We start from the raw sequence: 22,971 nt of genomic DNA, 5'->3' as shown, positions 1-22,971 counted from the left end.
AGTTGAGGGCGATTCTGGCAGGATCAGAAACTCATGTGAAAATAGCACCGAATCCCAGTCACAACTGACAGCAACACAGAAGTAATACCTTTTGGCTCATCCAGACAGTCCCATTACGGAAGCGGATCTGGAAGAAAGTGGGCCAGGGGCTTCAGTAAGCAAGGAGTAAGTCGCCCCAGTATCTAAAAGGAAATCGACGGATTGGCCTCCCACAGTTATTAATACCCGGGGTTCCTCAGGTGTAATTAGGACGGGAGCTTGTGTGGGGACCCCCGGGCACCTTCAGTCCTGATTGTCTTGAGAGTCCGACCCCTGAAACCTACGCCTCTGGGGGCAGTCTCTCCTCCAGTGTGGTCCTTTGCAGACCGGACATGGAGCTGTGGTCCTTTGCAGACCGGACATGGAGCTGGGGGTGGCCTGCATGCCTCAGGCCCCTCCTTTCCACAGTAATAGCAAGCCCATCCCTTTTCACCTGGGTGTTTCTGGGCATTTTTCTCAGGCTGTTTAAGAACAGTTCTTACAGCCATTGCGAAGGCTTCAGCCTGTTCCTTTGTCTTTTTCTGTCTTTCTTTCTTTTCCTCATATTCCCTACCATAATAGACTGTCTGAGCCAGTTGTAACAGATTATGTAAAGACTGGTTAGGTCCATACACCCATTTTAATAGCTTACGGCGGATATCTGGAGCCGACTGAGTGAGAAATCTATCTTTCAAGATCACTTTTCCCTCCTCATTTTCGGGATCAATCTCAGTGAATCTGCGAGGGGCTTTTCTCAGTCTATCTAGGAATTTGCCAGGAGCTTCCTTCTCCTCCTGTTCTATGCTTGCCAATTTGCCATAGTTTAAAGGCTTAGCACGCACTTGCCTGAGTCCTTCACGAATGCATCTGACAAAATGACTCTGATCTCATCTTCCTTTAGCTGTGTTGTAGTCCCAGTCTGGTTCTATAGTTGGGGCCGCCTGATTCCCAGTGGGAAGGGCGGCTATCTCGTCTTCCCTCTTCTCTACTGATTCATTACCAAGCCATTCATCTCTGTAAGCAACCACTTTCCCCAAAACCCGACTCTTTGAGTCGGGAGTCAGCATTTGTCCCAAGATATACATCACATCCTTCCAAGTAAGGTCATAAAGCAGAGTAACACCTTTAAAAGCTCTAATATAGTTTTCTGGGTCCTCTAAATAGTCTCCCAGATCCTCCTTAATTCTTTGTATTTCTTGATAAGAAAAGGGCTTATTAATTCTCATAGACTGGTTATTTCTCCCGGTGGGTGTTTCATGAAGAGGCAACAGCTTGTGCGGCTGTTCCTCAGTCTCTCTGGCTGCTCTGCGCATATGATCCCAGGGATGGAGTGGAGAAACCTGCTTCACTTTATCTCCTTGTCTCCTGTCCTCCTTCTCATCTCTTACTTTGATGGTCTGAGTTTGTACTGAAACCAGAGTGGTCTGAGATCACACTGAGACAGGAGGTGTTTGGACCTCTGCATGGGCAGTTTGAATCTCAGTTTGGGTTTCCACTGAGACCAAGGCAGCCCTTCTTGTGGGGTTTCTCTGGCTTTCAGTTTGTTCAGTTGGGAGCCCTGGGTACAGGGGCAAAGTAGGAGGACAGGAGGGAGCTGAAGGAGTCACACCCAAATCTATACCCTTAGGACACAAGTCTGGCATATTTCGCAGAGAGAAAAAGGGCAACACATATGCTACTTCTACCCATTTCCCTTTTTTTCTACAGAACTGGTCTAATTGTAAAACATTATTATGCTTAAGAGACCCTCCAACTGGCCACCATTCGCTGTCCTCCAGTGGGTACCGGGGCCATGCAATATCACATAGGAAGACCAGGTGTGTCTTCTTTAAGCCCTGGGGATCAAATCTATCCCAGTTCTTCAGTACACAGTTTAAAGGAGTGAGGCTGGAATTATTAGCTCCCATCTGTAAGAGAGAAAAAAAGCGACCAGCGCCCTCTTTCTACTGGAGGCATCCCTCCCTGCTCTAGATGGGGGTGTAGACAGACTTTACACCAAAGCTTTTCCTTCCTGGTCAGACTTAGTCTGTCCCTTAGCGACGCAGGGGACATACTCGTCCCTCCCGGTTCTACCACCAAGGTGGGGTGTGGATGCACCAGGGGTAGGCCTGATGGCATCCCTATCCGTATTCATCCCTCTCTGTTCTACCACCGAGATGGGGTGGGGATGCACCAGGGGTAGACCTGATGGCATCCTTAACTGACATCCAGCTCTTCACCATTAAAACCGTGCTTGCCTCTGATGCCACCCAGAGTGCAATCAGAGTAACCTTCCGGAATGCCTCCCAGGCTAAGACCGCTGGGGGAAACATTCATCACCTGAGTGCCTGTGCATGTCCCTGAGTATATTCCTGACCACAATAAGACTGATATGAACATAAAACTGAGATGTTCCTTCCACGTGTCACCACACCAGTATAAGTGTTTCTTCTGGTCCACTAAGAGCCAGTGCTACCAAAAGAAATAAACATTGCAGTTCCAATCTGAATATCCTTTAACCTAAGAGATGTTCTTGTAGCTAGAGCTCCGTCTAACTTCCGAACTTTCATTTCCTAACGAGGCTAGGTGCTTCCTGACTACCAATCCAAGCTTGGGACCTAAGTCACAGTACGCAGTAACAGCATAGATCACAAGTCCCTTGAAAGTCTATGATCCGATAGATTAGGTTAGTACTTCTAATTTCCAAGGAGTTATGAAATGGTCAAAGAGACCGAAAAGTTTGACCAAGAAAGGAGAGTTCGGTCCACACGCTTTGCCCATTTCTGGTCGGTCCAAAGGAAACACTGGGTACCTCTTGGCATTGGCAGGTCGGTATGAACCCCCGACAGGTTTCTGCCATAAGCTGTATGAGGTCACCGTGGAACCGCAGAGCAGGGCTCCTCACTGCTTCACACAGGGCATTTCATTCATTCACACTAGCACACCGTAGAGTTAGTAAAGTATAGCAGAAAACATGTTCGCTAGGAGAACTAGAGCTCCAAGCATCCTTACCTTGTCCTGAAGAATCCCAGATGAGCCCCTAAGATGAAAGGTTGTTTGCTGAATCACGAAAAGACGCCAGGATTCTTGGCCTCTGGAGGAGAAGAATTCAATCCAGGGCCAGAGACGAGGCTTGATCGCTCAGGGCTTTTGTGTAATAAAGTTTTATTAAAGTATAAAGGAGACAGAGAAAGCTTCTGACATAGGCATCAGAAGGGGGCAGAAAGAGTACCCCCAATCATGATTTTTATTCAATTTGTTAATGTGGTGTATAACATTGATTAGTAGATATTGAAAATTCCTTGCATCCATGGAATAAATTCCACTTGTTCATGTTATGTGATCCTTATATTGTTGGATTTGGTTTGCTAATATTTTGTTGAACATTTTTGCGTCTATGTTCATCAGTTATATTTGCCTGTAATTTTCTTTTCTTTTCTTTTTGTGATAACTTTGTCTAGTTTTGGTACCAAGGAGATGCTGGCCTCATAGAATGAGTGTGGAAGTGTTCCTTTCTCTGCAATTTTTTCAAGTAGTTTGAAAAGGATGGATGTTTGCTCTTCTCTAACTGTTTGGTAGAATTCACCTGACAAACTCTCTGGTCCTGGACTTTGATGGGAGTTTTAAAATTACTGTCAATTTCATTATTGGTAATTGATGTGTTCATATTTTGTATTTCTTCCTCATTCAGTCTTGGAAGATTGTACATTTCCAAGAATTTGTTCATTTCTTCTTGGTTGTCCATTTTAGTAGAATATAGTTGTTTGTAGTAGTCTCTTATGATCCTTTGTATTTCTGTATGTCAGTTATAACTTATTTTTCATTTCTTATTTTTACTGATTTGAGCCCTCTCCCTTTTTTTCTTGATGAATCTAGCTAATGGTTTACCACTCTTGTTTATCATTTTAAAGAACCAGATTTTAGTTTGATTTTTTTTTTTTTTTAGTCTCTAGTTCATTTATTTTTGCTGAGATCTTTATGATTTCTTTACTTCTCCTGACTGGGTCTTGTTTTTCTTTCTCTAATTCCTTTAGGCATAAGGTTACTTTGTTTACTGATGTTTTTCTTGTTTCCAGAGGCAAGTTTATATTGCTATAAACCTCTTTCTTAGAACTACTTTTGTTGTGTCCTATAGGTTTTGAACTGTCATATTTTCATTTTCATTTGTCTCTAGGTAGTTTTTTATTTCCTCTTTGGTTTCTTCAGTGATCCATCGGTTGTTTAGTAGCATATTGTTTAGCCTTCACATTCTGTGTTCTTTGCAGTTTTTTTCTTGTAGTTGATGTGTAGTCTCATAGTGTTCAGAAAAGATGCTTATCATGATTTCAATTTTCTTAAATTTACTGAGGCTTCTTTTGTGGCCTATTATGTGACCTATCCTAGAGAATCTTCCATGTGCACTTGAATGTATATTCTACTACTTTTGGATATAATGCTTTATATATATAAATGATATATAAATATATAAGAATATATATTTATAATGCAATATTAGTATAGTATATATTTAATAAATATTGTTAACATAATATGTAAATACAAATCAGTTAATATATGTTATTATATATTATTTACTATAATATATACATCAACATATAATTAATATATTAATATTATATTATAAATATATAAATTAAGTTCAACTGGTCTTATGTGTCATTTAAGACCAGTGTTTTAGTTTTTGTCTGGATAATCTATCCATTTATGTAAGTAGGGGTGTTAAAGTTTCCTACTATTATTGTGTTACTGTCAGTGAGAGAAATGGAAACAAGCATACCACAAAAGGAAATCAACCAACCAAAAAGGAAGAAACTAAAAGAAGAAAAAAAACAGGGAAGACTGACAAAAATAATCAGAAAATAAGTAATAAAATGGCAATAAGTACATACCTATCAATAATTACTTAAAATGTCAATGTACTAAATGCTCCAATCAAAAGACATTAGGGTGGCTGATTAGGTAAAAAATAAGACCCATACATATGTGCTTACATGAGACTCACTTCAGAACTAAAGACACATAGATGCTGAAAATGAGGGGATGGGAAAAAGATTTTATGGAAAAGGAAATGTTAGGAAAAGGGCAGATAGCAATAATCATATCAGAAAAAAATCTTTAAAGCAAAGTCTTTAACAGAAGACAAAGAAGGACATTTTACTATGATAAAGGGATCAGCACAAGAATAGGATATTTTGCTTGTTAACATTTATGAATCCGATATAAGAGCACCTAAGTATATAAAGCAATTATATAAATTAACAGACATAAAGGGAGAAATTGACAATATAATAATAATAGCAGACTTAACACACCACTTTCATCAAGCACAGATCATGAAGCCCTGAAGACTTCACCAAAAAACTATTATAAGTAAGAGATGAATTCAGTATAGTTGCAGGATACAAAATTAATACACAGGAATCTGTTGAATTTCTGTACATTAATAATGAACTGTCAGAGAAGTGGAGAAAACTGTCCCATTTACTGTTGTATCAAAAAAGAATAAGTGAAAGTTGCTCAGTCGTGTCTTGACTCTTTGCTACCCTATGGACTATAGTCCATGGCATTCTCCAGGCCAGAATACTGGAGTGGGTAGCCTTTCCCTTCTCCAGGGGATCTTCCCAACCCAGGGATTGATCCCAGGTCTCCTGCGTTGCAGGAGGATTCTTTACCAGCTGAGCCACAAGGGAAGCCCAAAAAGAATAAAACACTCAGCAATAAATTTAATAAGGTGAAATACCTGTACTCTGAAAAGTATAAGACATTGTTGCAAGAAGTTGAAGAAGACACAAATAAATGGAAAGATATTTTTTGCTCATAGATTGGAAAAATTAACATTGTTTAAATGTCCATATTATTTAAAGTAGTCTATAAATTCAGTACAATTCCTAACAGAATCTTAAGGACATTTTTCACAGAAACAGAACAAAAAAATTGTAAAATTTATGTGGAACCACAGATTACCCCAGATAGCCAAAGCAATCCTGAGAGAAAGAACAAGCTTGGGGGTATGACACTCACTGATTTCAAAGTGTATTATGTAACTATGGTAATGAAAACATCATAGTATTGGCAGAAGCCCACATATATGGACAATTATGGTAAAGGAGCAAAGAACATACAATGGAAAAGCAGTCTTGTTTTCAGTGGTGTTGGGGAAACTGGATGGTAAAAAAATGAAACCAGACTGAAACTGGAAACGAATTGTATGTAAGCCTTGAATGTAAGAACTGGAGCCATAAAACTCCTAGATGAAAGCAGACAGTATGCCCTTTGACATCAGTCTCAGCATTGTCTTTCTGAATGTGTCTCCTCGGGCAAGGGGAACAAAACAAAAATAAACAAATGGGACTACATCAAACTAAATAGTCTGCCTATCAAAGGAAATCATCAACAAAACAGAGGAAATGTATAGACATTTTCCCAAAGGAGACATACAGAAGACATTTTCCCAACGAAGACAGGCACATGAAAAGATGTTCAGCATGAATAATTATTAGTAAAATGAAAATCAGAACCATGAGATATTACCTCATGCCTGTTAGAATAGCTGTTATTAAAAAGGTAAGACATAACAAATGTCGATGAGGTTATAGTGAAAAGGAACCTTCATACACTTTGTTGGAAATGGAAACTGTGCAGCCAAGTATGGAAAATGCTATGGAGATTCCTCAATTCAGAATACAGTTTCCATCAGTTCAGTTCAACTTCCATCAATTCAGTTCAGTCACTCAGTCATGTCTGACTCTTTGCGACCCCATGGAATGCAGCACGCCAGGCTTCCCTGTCCACTAAGAAAAAGAGCGAGAATATGTATAAATAAGATGAGACATGAAAGTGGTGACACGACTACTGACCTTAAAAAAATTAAATGGATTGTAAAAAATGAAATGGTATGAAAAATTGTACACCAGCAAATTAGATAACTTTGAAAAAATGGATAGATTCTTGAAATACACAATTTACCTAAACTAACTCAAGAAGAAATAGAAAATCTCAACAGACCCATAACAAGTTAAAAGAATGAATCACTAACATAACATGTGACAACAAAATTAAGTCCTGAATTAATTTTGGTGAGATTTCCACCAAACATTTAAGAAGAAATAAAAACAATACTTATAAAACTCTTTCAGAAAATTAAGAAGACAGGAACACTTGCTAATTCATTCTGTGCGAGCAGCATTACTCTGATACAAAACCAAATAAAACCATAATGATGAAAATTCATAAGTTCAATATCCCTTATGAATATAGATACAGAAGTCCTCAATAAAATGTTATCAAACCAAATCCAGGTGCACATTAAATCGATTACTCATCATGAACAAGTCAAATTTATTCCAGGAATGCAAAGTTGGTTCAACACGAGAAAATCAATCAGTGTAGTACTTGATATGATTACAGCAAAGGGAAAAACGGCCTCATGATCATCTCAGTTGATGCAGGAAAGACATTTGACAAATTCCAGGATCATTTCATGAGAAAGCCTCTCTGAAAACTAAGAACATAAGAGAAAATTTCTCAACATGATATGGGGCATTTATGAAAAACCCTGCAGTTAACATCATATTCATTGCTGAAAGGCAATTTTACCCCTAAGATCACTAACAAGAGAAGGATACGCACTTTCATCATTTGCCATTCATTTCTTGCTATTATACAAGGCAAAAAGTGGGCATCAACATTGAAAATGAAGGGCTAAAGCTACCTCTGTTCACAGATTATATGACCTAACCTTTAAAAAATCCAAAAGACTCCACAAAAGATGTACTAGAGCTAGAAAACAAGTTTTTCATAATTGCAGTGTATAGATGAAAACAAAAACCAGTTGTATTTCTGTATGGCAGAAATAATCCAAAAATGAAATTAAGAGTGCAATTCCATTTATAATAGTATCTAAACAATTAAATCCAAGGAGAGAAAGGAAATCTTGAGGAGCTGCCATCTGCACTGCCATCACCAGTGCAGCTATGCCAGATTCAACCAACAGGAGACCCAGTCCACCACTCCACCACTGCTTCTTCTTGCTACCTGCTTCCATATCCTTGGACTCCTTCTAAAAGCTTGCTGAAACAGTGGACTACTGTTCTAGGAATGCAAAAACATGCTTTAGCCAAAGATATTAAAAAGGCATATTGAAAACTGTCAACAGCCTAGCAACCAGATAAAAATCTTGAGAATAAAGAAGAGGAGAGAAAATTCAAATACCTGAGGCATATGAGGTGTTATCAGATACTAGGGCTTACCTGATAGCTCAGTTGGTAAAGAATCTGCCTGCAAATTGCAGGAGACCCCGGTTCGATTCCTGGGTCGGGAAGATCTGCTGGAGAAGGGATAAGATACCCACTCCAGTATTCTTGAGCTTCGCTTGTGGCTCAGCTGGTAAAGAATCCACCTGCAATGCAGGAGACCTGGGTTCGATCCAGGGTTGGAAGATCCTCTGGAGAAGGGAAAGGCTACCCACTCCAGTATTCTGGCCTGGAGAATTCCATGGACGGTATAGTCCATGGGGTCACAAAGAGTCAGACACGACCGAGTGACTTTCACTTACTCATGAGATACTAAAAAATGGGACGTCTATGACAAGTATACCACAAACAAGTGATGGAGGTGGAAGTCATTTTGACAGGCCATTTGAGTTTGGCTACACATTTCATAATCCAAATTTTGTCGTCAGGAAATTATTTGATGGAGAGTCCTGGAAACTTCTTCAAAGACCTGTTTGAAGACATTTTGGGGAATTCAAGGGGCCCCATGGAAACAATGGGCATAGGGTCATTTTTCTCAGCCATAGGTGGATTTCCAAGTTTCGGAGGCAGAATTTCTTCTTTTGACACAAATTTACATTCTTCAGTTCACTAGGTCACGGGGACCTCACTTCATTCTCTTCCACATCATTTAGTGGCAGTGGGATGGGCAACTTTAAGTTTATATCAACTTCTATTAAATTAATGGCAGAAAAATCATTACAAAGAGAATTGTCAAGAATGGTCAAGAAAGAGTAGAAGTTGAAAAAGATGGTCAATTCAAGTCCTTAACAATAAAATGGCAAGGAGCAGCAGCTATGCTTGGGTAAAGAGTAATTGCATGCATTTAACTGAAATATTAACTTGTTTAAAGTTGTTGTTTAGTCGCTAAGTTGTTTCTGACTCTTTGTGACCCCATGGACTGTAGCCTGCCAGACTCCTCTGTTCATGGCATTTCCCAGGCAAGAATACTGGATTTGGTTGCCATTTCTTTCTTCAGGGGATGTTCCTGACCCAGGGATCAAACCTACATCTCCTGCATTGACAGGTGGATTCTTTACCACCGAGCCATCAGGGAAGCCCGTTTTATACATATTTGAGGATTAATAGGAACATTTGTTGAAGATTTAAAATGAAGTCAACTGTACCTAATCTAAACTATTTATGAACAGTTCACTGGATCCCCTATTTGTCATAGACTTTCAAGTTTATTGTTGGGACCTCATAATAGTTCCATATGTTTTGGTCTTTAAAATTGTTCTAAATCTATACATGCACTTTGTGTGAGTGCTCAGATGTTTCAGTTCAGTTCAGTCACTCAGTCGTGTCCGACTATTTCCGACCCCATGAACTGCAACACGCCAGGCCTCTCTGTCCATCACCAACTCCCGGAGTCTACCCAAACCCATGTCCATCGAGTCAGTGATGCCATCCAACCATCTCATCCTCTGTCATCCCCTTCTCCTCCTGCCCCCAATCCTACTCAGCATCAGGGTCTTTTCCAATGAGTCAACTCTTCGCATGAAGTGGCCAAAGTATTGGAGTTTCAGCTTCAACATCAGTCCTTCCAATGAACACCCAGGATTGATCTCTTTTAGGATGGATTGATTGGATCTCCTTGCAGTCCAAGGGACTCTCAAGAGTCTTCTCCAACACCACAGTTCAAAAGCTTCAATTCTGCGGCACTCAGCTTTCTTTATAGTCCAACTCTCACATCCATACATGACCACTGGAAAAACCATAGCCTTGACTAGATGGACTTTTGTTGGCAAAGTAATGTCTTTGCGTTTAAATATGCTATCTAGGTTGGCCATAACCTTCCTTCCAAGGAGTAAGCGTCTTTTAATTTCACAGCTGCAATCACCATCAGCAGTAATTTTGGAGCCCCCCAAAATAAAGTCTGACACTGTTTCCACTGTTTCCCCATCTATTTCCCATGAAGTGATGGGACCAGATGCCATGATCTTAGTTTTCTGAACTTCGAGCTTTAAGCCAACTTTTTCACTCTCTTCTGTCACTTTCATCAAGAGGCTCTTTAGTTCTTCTTCACTTTCTGCCATAAGGGTGGTGTCATCTGCATATCTGAGGTTATTGATATTTCTCTCGGCAATCTTGATTCCATCTTGTGTTTCTTCCAGCCCAGCGTTTCTCATGATGTACTCTGCATATAAGGTAAATAAGCAGAGTGACAATATACAGCCTTGACGTACTCCTTTTCCTATTTGGAACCAGTCTGTTGTTCCATGTCCAGTTCTAACTGTTGCTTCCTGACCTGCATACAGGTTCTCAAGAGACGGGTCAGATGGTCTGGTATTCCCATCTCTTTCAGAATTTTCCACAGTTTATTGTGATCCACACAGTCAAAGGCTTTGGCATAGTCAATGAAGCAGAAATAGATATTTTTCTGGAACTCTCTTGCTTTTTTGATGATCCAGCGGATGTTGGCAATTTGATCTCTGGTTCCTCTGCCTTTTCTAAAACCAGCTTGAACATCTGGAAGTTCACGGTTCATGTATTGCTGAAGCCTCAGTAAATTTAAGAAAATTGAAATTGTATCAACCATCTTCTCCAACCACAACTCTATGAGATGAGATATCAATTACAAGAAAAAGTGTAAGAAACAAAAATACATGGAGATTAAACAACACGTTTCTAAATAACCAATAGGTTACTGAAGAAATCAAAAGGGAAATAAAAAAAATCTCTAGAAATATATGACAAAACACAGCAACTCAAAACCTATGGGATGCAGCAAAATTAGTTCTAAGAGGGAAACTTATAGCAATACAATCCTACCTTAAGAAATAAAAACATCGAATGGACAACCTAACTTTACTCCTAAAACAACTGGAAAAATAACAAAAAACTCCCCAAATTAGTAGAAGGATGAAATCCTAAAGATCCAAGCAGAAATAAATGAAAAAGAAATGAAAGAAACAATAGTAAAGATTAATAAAACTAAAAGCTGGTTCTTTGAGAAGATAAACAAAATTGACAAGCCTTTAGGCAGACTCATCAAGAAAAAGAAGAATCAAATCAACAAAATTAGAAATGAAAAAGGAGAGGTTACAGCAGACAATGCAGAAATAGAAAGGATTATAAGAGACTCTTATGAACAACTATATGGCAATAAAATGGTTACCCTGGAAGAAATGGACAGATTCTTAGAAAAGTTCAATCTTCCAAGGCTGAACCAGGAAGAAATAGAAATTATGAACAACCCAATTACAAGCACTGAAATTGAAGCCCTGTTCAAAAATCTCCCCCAAAAACAAAAGACCAGGATCATATGGCTTCACAGGAGAATTCTGTCAAACATTTAGAGAAGAGCTAATGCCTATCCTTCTAAAACTGTTTCAAAAAATTGCAGAGGAAGGAGCACTTCCAAACTCATTTATGAGGCCAACTTCACCCTGATACCAAAACCAGACAAAGACAACACAAAAAGAGAAAACTACAGGCCAATATCACTGATGAACATAGATGCAAAAATCCTCAACAAAATTTTAGCAAACAATTCAGCAACACATCAGAAAGCTCATACGGCATGATCAAGTTGGGTTTATTCCAGGAATGCAAGGATTCTTCAATATATGCAAATCAATCAATATGATACACCATATTAACAAACTGAAAGATAAAAACCATATGATAATCTCAATAGATGCTGAAAAGCCTTTGACAAAATTCAGGATGCGTTTATGATTAAAACTCTTCAAAAAATGGGCAAAGAAAGAACTTACCTCAACATAGTAAAGGCCATATATAATAAGCCTACAGCAAACATTATTCTCAATGGTGAAAAGCTGAAAGCATTACCCCTAAGTTCAGGAACAAGACAAGGGTGTCCACTTTCACCACTATTATTCAACATAGTTTTGGAAGTCCTAGCTACAGAAATCAGAGAAGTAAAATAAAAGGAATCCAGATTGGAAAAGAATCAAACTCTCACTGTTTGCAGATGACATGATACTGTGAATAGAAAACCCTAAAGATAGTATCCGAAAATTACTAGAGCTAACCAGTGAATTTAGCAAAGTTACAGGATATAAAATCAATACACAGAAATCACTGGCATTTCTATATAGTAACAATGAAAAATCAGAAAAATTAAGGAATCAATCCCATTCACCATTGCAACAAAAAGCATTAAATATCTAGGAATAAACTTGCCTAAGGAGACAAAAGAACTGCACACAGAAAACTATAAGACACTGATGAAAGAAAGATGACATAAACAAATGGAGAGATATTCCATGTTCCTGGTAGGAAGAATCAATATTTTGAAAATGGCGATACTACCAAATGCAGTCTATAGATTCAATGCAATCTCTATCAAATTACCAATGACATTTTTCAAAGAACTGGAACAAAAAATTTGACAATTCATGTGGAAACACAAAAGACCCCGAATAGACAGTCTTGAGAAAGAAGAATGGAGCTGGAGGAATCAACCTTCCTGACTTCAGACTATACTACAAAGCTGCAGTCATCAAGACAGTATGGTACTGGCACAAAAACAGAAATATAGACTAATAGCTAGAAAGCCCAGAAATAAACCCATGTACCTATGAGCACCTTATTTTTGACAAAGGAGGCCAGATATACAATGGGGCAAAGACATCCTCATCAATAAATGGTGCTTGGAAAACTGGACAGCTATATGTAAAAGAATGAAATTAGAACACTTCCTAACACCATACACAAAGATAAACTCAAAATGGATTAAAGACCTAAATGTAAGACCAGAAACTATACAACTCTTAGAGGAAAACATAGGCAGAAGACTCAGTGAAATAAATCAAAGCAAGATCCTCTATGACTCACCTCCTAGAGTAATGGAAATAAAAACAGAAGTAAACAAGTGGGATCTGATTAAACTTAAAAGCTTTCACACAGCAAAGGATATTATAAGCAAGGTGAAAAGACAACCCTTAGGAAATAATAGCAAATGAAACAACTGACAAAGGATTAATTTCCAAAATATACAAGGAGCTCATACAACTCAATGCCGGAAAAACAAACAGCCCAATCAAAATGTGGGAAACAGACCTAAACAGACATTTCTCCAAAGAAGACATACAGATGGCTAACAAACACATGAAAAGATGCTCAACTTCACTCATTATTAGAGAAATGCAAGTCAAAAGTACAATGAGATATCACCTCACACTGGTCAGAATGGCCATCATCAAAAAGTCTACAAACAATAAATTCTGGAGAGGGTGTGCAGAAAAGGGAATGCTCTTACACTGTTGGGAATTTAAATTGATACAGCCTCTATGATAGAGGGTATGGAGATTCCCTAGAAAACTAGGAATAAAACCACCATATGACTCAGCAATCCCACTCCTAGGCATATACCCTGAGGAAACCAAAATTGAAAAAGACAGATATATCCCATTGTTCATTGCAGCCCTATTTACTACAGCTAGAACATGGAAGCAACCTAGATGTGCATCGACAAATGAATGGATAAAGAAGTGGTGGTACATATACACAATAGAATATTACTCAGCCATAAAAAGGAACTCATTTGAGTCAGTTCTGATGAGGTGGCTGAACCTAGAACCTATTATACAGAGTGAAGAAAGTCAGAAAGAGAAAGATAAATGTTATATTCTAATGCGTATGTACAGAATCTAGAAAAATGGTACTGAAGAATTTATTTACAGGGCAGCAGTGGAGAAACAAACATAGAGAATAGACTTATGGACGTGGAGAGAGGGGAGGAGAGGGTGAGATGTATGGAAAGAGTAACATGGAAACTTACATTACCATATGTAAAATAGATAGACAACTTGCGTTTGCTGTATGGCTCAGGAAACTCAAACAGGGGCTCTGTATCAACCTAGAGGATTGGGATGGGGAGGGAGATGGGAGGGAGTTTCAAAGGGGAGGGGATACATGTATACATGTGGCTGATTCATGTTGAGGTCTGACAGAAAACAACAAAATTCTGTAAAGCAATTATCCTTCAATAAAGGAATAAAAAGATAAAAATGTAGTCTGTGGCATTAATAGCATACAGATTGGGAAAGGAATGGAGATATACAGAAGCAAAATGTATACTGTTGTAATTATGTCAGTGTTACCCTGAACTAGATTGTTATAAATTAAGATGTTAATTGTAATCCTAAGGCAACCAGTCAAATAATGACTAAAAGATATAGTAAAAGGAATGAAAATACACTAGAATATATTCAGTACTAAAAAAGGAAATAAAATAAGTTATGGAAAAACCAAAAAGACATAAGATATATGGAACATTAAATATCTAAATGCCACAAATAAGTCTTTCCTTATCCATAATTACTTTGGATGTAAGTGGATTAGACTGTCCAATTAAAAGGCAGAGAATGATTTTTAAAAAGTGGCCCAACTAAATACTGTTTGCAGATACTTTAGTTTTAAAGACACAAATAGCTTGAAAGTAAAAAGATAGTGTATGGAAACAGTACTCAGAAGAGAGCTGAAGTTCCTATACTAATATAATACAAAAAAGACTGAGATAAAATTGCCATTAGAGAGAGAGGACATTATATAATGATGAAATCATCAATCCATGGTAAAAAAAAAAAAAAGTAGCAGTTTAAGCTTATATGTATCTCACAATAGAGCTCTAAAACATATAAAGTAAAAACTGAGAGAATGGAAGGGAGGAATAGGTAGTTCAATCACAATAGTTTGATATGTCAATACCTTACTTTCAATAATGGAAAGAAAAAGTAGATAGAAGATCAGCAAGGAAATGGAATACTTGAACATCCCTAATTACGAAGCAGACCTAATCGTTACCTGTAGAACACTTCATGCAATCACATCAGAATATCCATTATTCTCAAGTGAACCTGGAATATTGTCCAAGATAGATTATATCTTAGGTCATTAACATGTCTTAATAATTTTTTAGAAGAATTTTAGTCACACAAAACAAGTGTTGTAATTAAAATGAAATGAAATGTGAAATTTATAGAAGAAGGAAATTTTGAAAAAAAAATGTGAAAATTAATCAACACAATACCAAGTGATCAGTTGGTTAAAAAGGCAACTGTAAGGGAATATAAAATGGTGCTTTTGCTGTGGAAAATAAGTTTGGCAGTTCCTCAAAAACATAAAGTTACCTTACGATACAGAAATTCCACTCCTAGGCATATACCCAATAGAAATGAAAACATATTTCCATACAATACTTGAACATGACTGGTTATAAGAGAATTATTCATAATAGCCAAAAATGAAAACAATGCAAATATACATTCACTTTTGGATGAAGAAATAAAATGGATGTGGACAAATAAATGAGGCATAACCATACAATGGCATTTTATACAGCAATAAAATGAAGAACTGATACATGCTGCAACATGAATAAATCTCGAAAACATGCTGAGTGAAAGAAACCTTATATAATGTTAGGTATCATATGATTCTATTTATACCAAATAATTGGAATAGACAAATCTGTAGAGACAGTAATCTGTAGAGTTGTAATGGCTAGGATGTGGGAGGAGAGACAAATTAGAACTAACTGCTAATAGGCATGGCTTGGTTTTGGGGGTGAGGGTATCAACAGAAATATTCTGGAATTAGTGGTGATGTTTGGAGATCCTAGTGAATGTCCCCCAAACCACAAAAATGATTAATTTTATGTCATGTACATGTGAATTTTAAAATGCTATAGGTTCCCCATATGGCCACAAATCATATACAACCTCCCCACATGCAAAAGACATTTACCCACTATAAAGGCCCACGAAAGTTTCATCTCAATAAAGGAAAGAAATGGTATGGACCTACAGAAAGAGAAGATATTAAAAGGAGGTGGCAAGAATACACAGAAGAGCTGTACAAAAAAGATCTTAATGACCCAGAAAACCATGATGGTGTGATCACTGGACTAGAGTCAGACATCCTGGAATGTGAAGTCAAGTGGGCCTTAGGAAGCATTACTATGATCAAAGATAGTGGAGGTGATGGAATTCCAGCTGAGTATTTCATATCCTAAAAGATGATGCTGTGATGATGCATATTGCGTTGCACTCAATATGCCAGTGAATTTGGAAAGTTCAGCAGTGGCCACAGGACTGGAAAAGGCCCGTTTTCATTCCAATCCCAAAGAAAGGCAGTGCCAAAGAATGTTCAAACTACTGCACAATTGCACTCATCTCACATGCTAGCAAGGTAGTGATCTAAATTCTTTAAGCTAGGCTACAACAGTATGTGAACTGAGAACCTCCAGATGAACAAGCTAGATTTAGAAAAGCCAGAAGAACCAGAGATCAAATTGCCAACATCTGTTGGATCATAGGAAAAGCAAGGGAATTCCGTAAAACCATCTGCTTCATTGACTACTCTAAAGCCTTTGACTATGTGGGTCACAAGAAACTCTGGGAGATTCATAAAGAGATAGGATTACCAGACCACCTTATCTGCCTCCTGAGAAACTTGTATACAGGTTAAGAAGCAACAGTTAGAACTGGACATGGAACAACAGACTGGTTCCAAATTGGGAAAGGAGTACATCAAGGCTCTATATTGTCACCCTGCTTATTTAACTTCTATGTAGAGTACATTATGTGAAATGCCAGGCTTGATGAGGCACAAGCTGGAATGAAGAATGCAGGGAGAAATATCAATGACCTCAGATATGCAGATGACACCATCCTTGTGGCAGAAAGGGAAGAGGAAGTAAAGAGCCTCTTGATAAAAATGAAAGAGAAGAGTGAAAAAGCTGGCTTAAAACTCAACCTTCAAAATACTAAGATAATGGCATCCTGTCCCATCACTTCATGGCAAATAGTTGGGGAAACAATGAAAACAATGACAGATTTTTGTTTTCTTGGGCTCCAAAATTACTGCAGATGGTGACCGTAGCCTTGATACTAAAAGACAGCTTGCTCCTTGGAAGTAAAGTTATGACAAACCTAGACAGCATATTAAAAAACAGAGACATCACTTTGCCAACAATGTGGACATCACTTTGTCCATATAGTCAAAGCTATGGTTTTTCCAGTAGTCATGTATGGATGTGAGAGTTGGACCATAAGGAAGGCTGAGCACCAAAGAATTGATGCTTTTGAACTGTGGTGTTGGAGAAGACTCTTGAGAGTCCCTCGAACTGAAAGGAGATCAAACCACCAGTCTTCAAGGAAATCAACCCTGAATATTCATTGGAAGGTCTGATGCTGAAGCTCTAATACTTTGGCCAAATGATGCAAAAAACTGACTCACTGGAAAAGACCGTGATGCTGGGAAAAATTGAGGGCAGGAGAAGGGGGCAATGAAAGATGAGATTGTTGGATGGCATCACTGACTCCATGGATATGAGTTTGAGCAAAATCCAGGAGATAGTTAAGAACAGGGAAGCCTGGTGTGCTGCAGTCGATGGGGTCGCAAAGAGCTAGACATGACTTTGTGACTAAGGAACCTAGATGTCCATCAGCAGATGAATGGATACGGAAGTGTGGTACATATTCACAATGAATATTACTCATGTATAAAAAGGAATGCATTTTAGTCAGTTCTAATGGGCTGGATGAAACTGGAGCCTACTATAGAGAGTCAGTAAGTCAGAAAGAGAAAGACAAATACTGTATATTAATGCATATATAGGAAATTTAGAAAGATGGTGATGAAGATCCTACGTGCATGGCAGCAAAGGAGACACAGATGTGAATAACAAACTTTTGGACTGAATGGAAGAAGGTGAAGGTGGGTGATTTGAGAAAATAGCATTGAAACATGTGCATTACCATATGTAAAGTAGATGACCAGTGCAAGTTTGATGCATGAAGAAGGCACCCAAAGCCAGTGCTCTGGGACAACCCAGAGGGATAAGGTGGGAGGAGGGCTCAGGATGGGTGGACCTGCGGCTGACTCATGTTGATGTATGGCAAAAGCATCACAATGTTGTAAAATAATTATCCTCCAATTAAATAAATTAATTAAAAACAAGAACAACAAGTCCCATAAAGTAACTATTGATAATTCCTAGCCTCTACTCAATATTTGACAACATCCGCTTAGATTGGAGGCATTAAATGGAATTCCTATTATTCAGGAATTCTTTGATAAAGGACTTATAATTCCTTGTGCCAATTCTTATAATAGGCTGCTTTTACCAGCAAGAAAGTCAAATGAGGAAGACTGGAGATTTGTTCAGGACCTGAGAGCTATAAATAGCATTGTGATCCCTTGCCACCCTGTGTTTCCTAATCCTCACGCCCTGCTCTCAGCCATTCCAGAAACTACCTGTTATTTCTCAGTAATAGAACTGTGTAGTGCATTTTTTAGTACTACAGTGAAAGAAGAAAGCCAGTACTATTTTGCCATTGTGTGGGAAGATCTTCAGTATACCTGGATAGTTATACCATAAGGCTATACTGAAGGCTCCACTTATTTTTCTCAAATACTTAAGCCTGATTTGGCTGCTCACTTCCCTAATGGCTCTGTTTTAATTTGGTATGTAAAGAATTTGGTTTTGTGTTCTAAAACCGAACAGGGCTCTGAGAGAGATACTATCCGTCTGTTGGAACAATCAGCCTCTGAGGGCCATACAGTGTCCAAAGACAGACTGCAATTCTGTTTACCAGTCGTGAAATATTTGGGTCATTTGATATCCAAGGAAGGATTGTTAATTGATTGTGAAAGAATTAGGAGAATTCTGGCTTTCTTGCTCCCTGAAACAAAGAAATAGCTGAGAGGATTTCTAGGTTTGACTGGATATTATAGGAATTGAGTACCTACTTCCCCCCTCATTTCCCAACTTCTTTGTCTATGCTTGTGTGTGTGTGTGTGTGTGTGTGTGTGTGTGTGTGCACTTAGCCTTGCAGGCGGATTCTTTACCATCAGGTGGATTCTTTACCATCTGAGCCACCAGGGAAGCCTCTGTGTATTACTTAAGTACAACCAATCAAGCCTAATTGAATGGACAATAGAAAAGAGAAAAGGCTATAGATGTCTTAAAATCTTCATTGACTCAGGCTTGGACATTAGGCCATCCTAACTATAAATTAGCATTTTTTCTCTTTGAGCATGAAGATAAAGGAAATGCCCTAAAGGTGTGTTAACTCAGAAACATGGTGACCAGCATCAACCCATAGTATAGTACAGCCACCACCTAGATTCAGGGAAAAGAACTCCCATGATGGATGAAAGTTGTTTCAACAACAGCTCTCTTGTTCAAAACTACTTAAGAGCTCATGTTCGGGTCTCATTTGACTGTCCATGTTCCACATTCAGTGGAATCTCCATTAAACTCCCATTATACTCAGCGCTATTCTGTGAGTATACTCACCTCTTTCAAGGTATTGTTGCTTTCTTTGCCTAATGTTACTTTGGCTCAATGAGTTAATCTTAACCCCACAACTTTGCTTCTAGAACCACAGGAAGAAAACAGCCACAACTGCATTTTACTAATGGATTATCTTCTTACTCCTAGGAATGATTTACAAGAAATCCTATCAATAATGCTGACTTAATTTGGTTTACAGATGGATCTTACTTAAAGGATGAACAGGAACATTACCAAGCTGGATATACAATAATGTCCCCTTTTGACATAATTGAAGTTTTTACTTACCAGAACCAAAGTTGGCACAACAAGCTCAATTAATTGCTCTAATCAGGGCTTTCAATTAGCCAAAGATCAAATAGCAAATATTTACACTGATAGTCCTCTGTGCTTTTGGACTGGCTCAAGATTTTGGAATGCTCTGAAAGGAAAGAGGATTTCTTACTTCCTCAGGGCAATTCATAAAACTATGGGAAATTAGTCTAAGAATTATTAGACTCCATAATTATCCAAACAATTAGCCATTATCTAAATACCTGGACATTCCAAATCTGATTCAATAGAGGCTAAAGGGAATCAACTTGCTGACTCAGCACCTAAACAGGCTGCTTTAAGTTCTATTTATCTCCAGCCCTGAGAATGTCCACTACTTAAACTTGACCCCAATTTAACTGTTAATAAACTTCCCCTACAAGTTCAACGATTAGTCTCTGAAGACAAAAAACCAAAATGGAAGAAGAAAACAAGATTTTAAAAAATTTATTTATTTTTAACTGAAGGATAACTGTTTTACAATATTGGTTTGATTTCTGCCATTCATCAACATGAATTAGCCATACATGTACACATGTCCCTTCCCCCTCGAACCTCCCTCCCACCTCCCACCCTTTCCCACGCCTCTGTGTTTTTACAGAGCTGTCTTTGAATTCCCTGAGTCATACAGCAAAGTTCCATTGGCTATCTATTTTACATATGGTAGTGTATATGCTTCATGCTATTTTCTCCAGTCATCTCACCCTCTCTTTCCTCCCCCCCGCCCTTGTTGAAAGCATCTATTCTTTGACACTCAGCCTTCTTTATGGTCCAACTCTCACATCTGTACATGACTACTGGAAAAACCACTGGAATAGCTGATTTGATTTTCCTAATGTCTGAGGATGACCGCAATTCCTCAGACACTTGTAACAGTAAATGGTTAACTTTCTCTCCATCTGTCTGTACTCTTTTCACTGCCATCAGTTTCTTGGTAATTATGTTCTTGTCTGCATCTAGGTTTTATAAATCTAAAATCATTCCACCCTTTGGTGAAAAGATAATATGGGCATTGTATGCCTCTGAAAGGTCTCATCCTATCAAGTGAATTGGAGCACATTTACCAAAAGGAACACATGTCTTTCAATGATAGTTCCTAACTGAAAAGTAACTGTTCTGGTTTAAAAACTTGTATAGGTAAATTAGAAACCCCTATCATTTGAATGCACTGTTTAATTTGAGGAAGAGGGCAATGAATAAGGGTAGGATTAAGAATAAATAATGTAGCCCCCAGGTATCCAAGGGCTTTAGAAGTTTTCTATATGATTGTTATTTTAATTTCCCTTAAGGTAGTTAGGATAAGGAATGCCTTCTCATAATCCTCAGAGCACCCATATTCTTTGTTATTCCTGCCTTGTTCTAAATCGTATTTAAATTTGTGACAGTCTCTTTTAAAATGTCCAGGTTTTCCACAATAAAGGAGTTACCACACTCAGGTCTGGCAGCTTGCAACTTGAAAGTCAATACCCAAGAGGCAATTGTTGGTAGAAAGAAAAGTTGCTTTTAATTAGAATGCTGACAATCTGGAGAGAAGGCAGACTCTTGTCTTCCAAAAACTAACTCCCAAGATTCTGCATGGCCATGAAAGGTTTTAAAGGGAAAAGGGCAAGTAATTCAGTTAAAAATAGACACAGTGGATCGGAGTCATTTCTATCTCCCAATTCATGCAGGCTTGTTGACTTCTCTTGATCTTTCTCTTATTTTAATTAAAAAATATTATTTATTTATTTTAATTGGAGGATAATTGCTATATTGTGATGGTTTTTGCCATTTATATGCTTTCTTGTTCACACAGTTCCCTTGGTATTTGAGAGGTTAAGGGAAGCTAGGGAAACAATCTGAGCATGTGTTAATTACTTTTTTGTCATTTCTACTTCTTTGATCTATGAAAGAACCAACAGGTTAGGTAAAGTATTGTGTGATCAAAAGATATGAATGGTATGATAGGGCCAGAGATGAGTAGAGCATGGTGGTGCCTGCTTTAAGATTAGTTACAATATAGCTTTGTTAAAGTGACAGAACAAAGGGGCTTCTTGCAGAGAGCTCTTTCAAGCAGAGAGCTCTTTCTTGCTAAAAGCTGCGTACAAATTCCCACTTGTCAGAACATCATTCCATTTTTGTGGGATTATGGGTGAAGGTCCGTCTCTTCATGCTAACAGGGTGCTGTATTCTTAGAGTGGAAGATGTCAGTGTGGTTCTGTAGCATCTCTTCACTGACAGTTTTAGTTTGCCCATTTACTTATATGGGTAGAACAAGGTATAATTATTTTGATACCTACAAAGATATTTATCATGAGCAAAGGTGTTTTTTGTTTTGTTTTTCCTTTCCTATTTTGAAGTCTAGTTTACAATATTGCATTGGTTTCAAATGTAAAGTGATTCAGTTATACATGCATACATATATATATTCTTTTTCAGATTATTTTCTATTATAGATTATTACAAGATATTGAGTATATTTCCCTGTGCTATATACTAGGTCCTTGTCTACCTATTTTATATATTGTAGTGTGTATATGTTAATTGCAAACTCCTAAGTTATCATCCCTACTTCTAACCTTTCCCCTTTGGTAACCATAAGTGTGTATACTATGTCTGTGAGTCTGTTTCTGTTTTGTAAATAAGTTCATTTATACCATTTTTAAAAAATATTCCACAAGTAAATGATATCATATGATATTTGTCTTTCTCTGTGACTTACTTTGCTCAATATGATAATCTCTAGGTTCATCCATGTTGCTGAAAATGGCGTTATTTCATTGTTTTCATTACTGTGTAATATGCCATTGTATACGTGTGTGTGTGTATCTCCCTATTTCTCTACCTGTTTATCTGTTAATGGACATTTAGATTTGCTTCCATGTCTTGGCTACTGTGACCCATGCTCCCTGCAGTGGAAGTGCAGAGTCTTAGCCACAGGACCACCAAGGAAGTCCTTGTGAGTAGTGCTGTATGAGCATTGGGTTTCATGTATCTTTTCTAATTAGAATTTTCTCTGGATATATGGCCAGGGGTGGGATTGCAGGATCATGTGGTAACTCTATTGTTAGTTTTTAAAGGAACCTCCATACTGTTCTCCATAATGATTGCACCGATTTACATTTCCATCAACAGTGT

General features: G+C 38.0%; 1 long non-coding RNA gene and 1 pseudogene across 2 annotated transcripts in view; both read left to right on the top strand.

Moving 5' to 3' along the window:
• Window positions 1-22,971, top strand: part of LOC145536833 (uncharacterized) — a 40,685-nt gene that overhangs the window by 7,312 nt on the left and 10,402 nt on the right. The window lies entirely within an intron of this gene.
• LOC145536827 (dnaJ homolog subfamily B member 6-like) lies at window positions 8,105-12,347 on the top strand (annotated as a pseudogene). Its single transcript, XR_014076027.1, has 2 exons — window positions 8,105-8,132; window positions 8,562-12,347. The product of XR_014076027.1 is annotated as a dnaJ homolog subfamily B member 6-like (transcript).

The sequence above is a fragment of the Giraffa tippelskirchi genome, chromosome X, assembly GCF_054371585.1.
Source record: "Giraffa tippelskirchi isolate mGirTip1 chromosome X, T2T-mGirTip1v1.2.pri, whole genome shotgun sequence".
In the NCBI taxonomy this organism is placed as follows: domain Eukaryota; kingdom Metazoa; phylum Chordata; class Mammalia; order Artiodactyla; family Giraffidae; genus Giraffa; species Giraffa tippelskirchi.
This window is presented reverse-complemented; position numbering and strand designations above follow the sequence as displayed.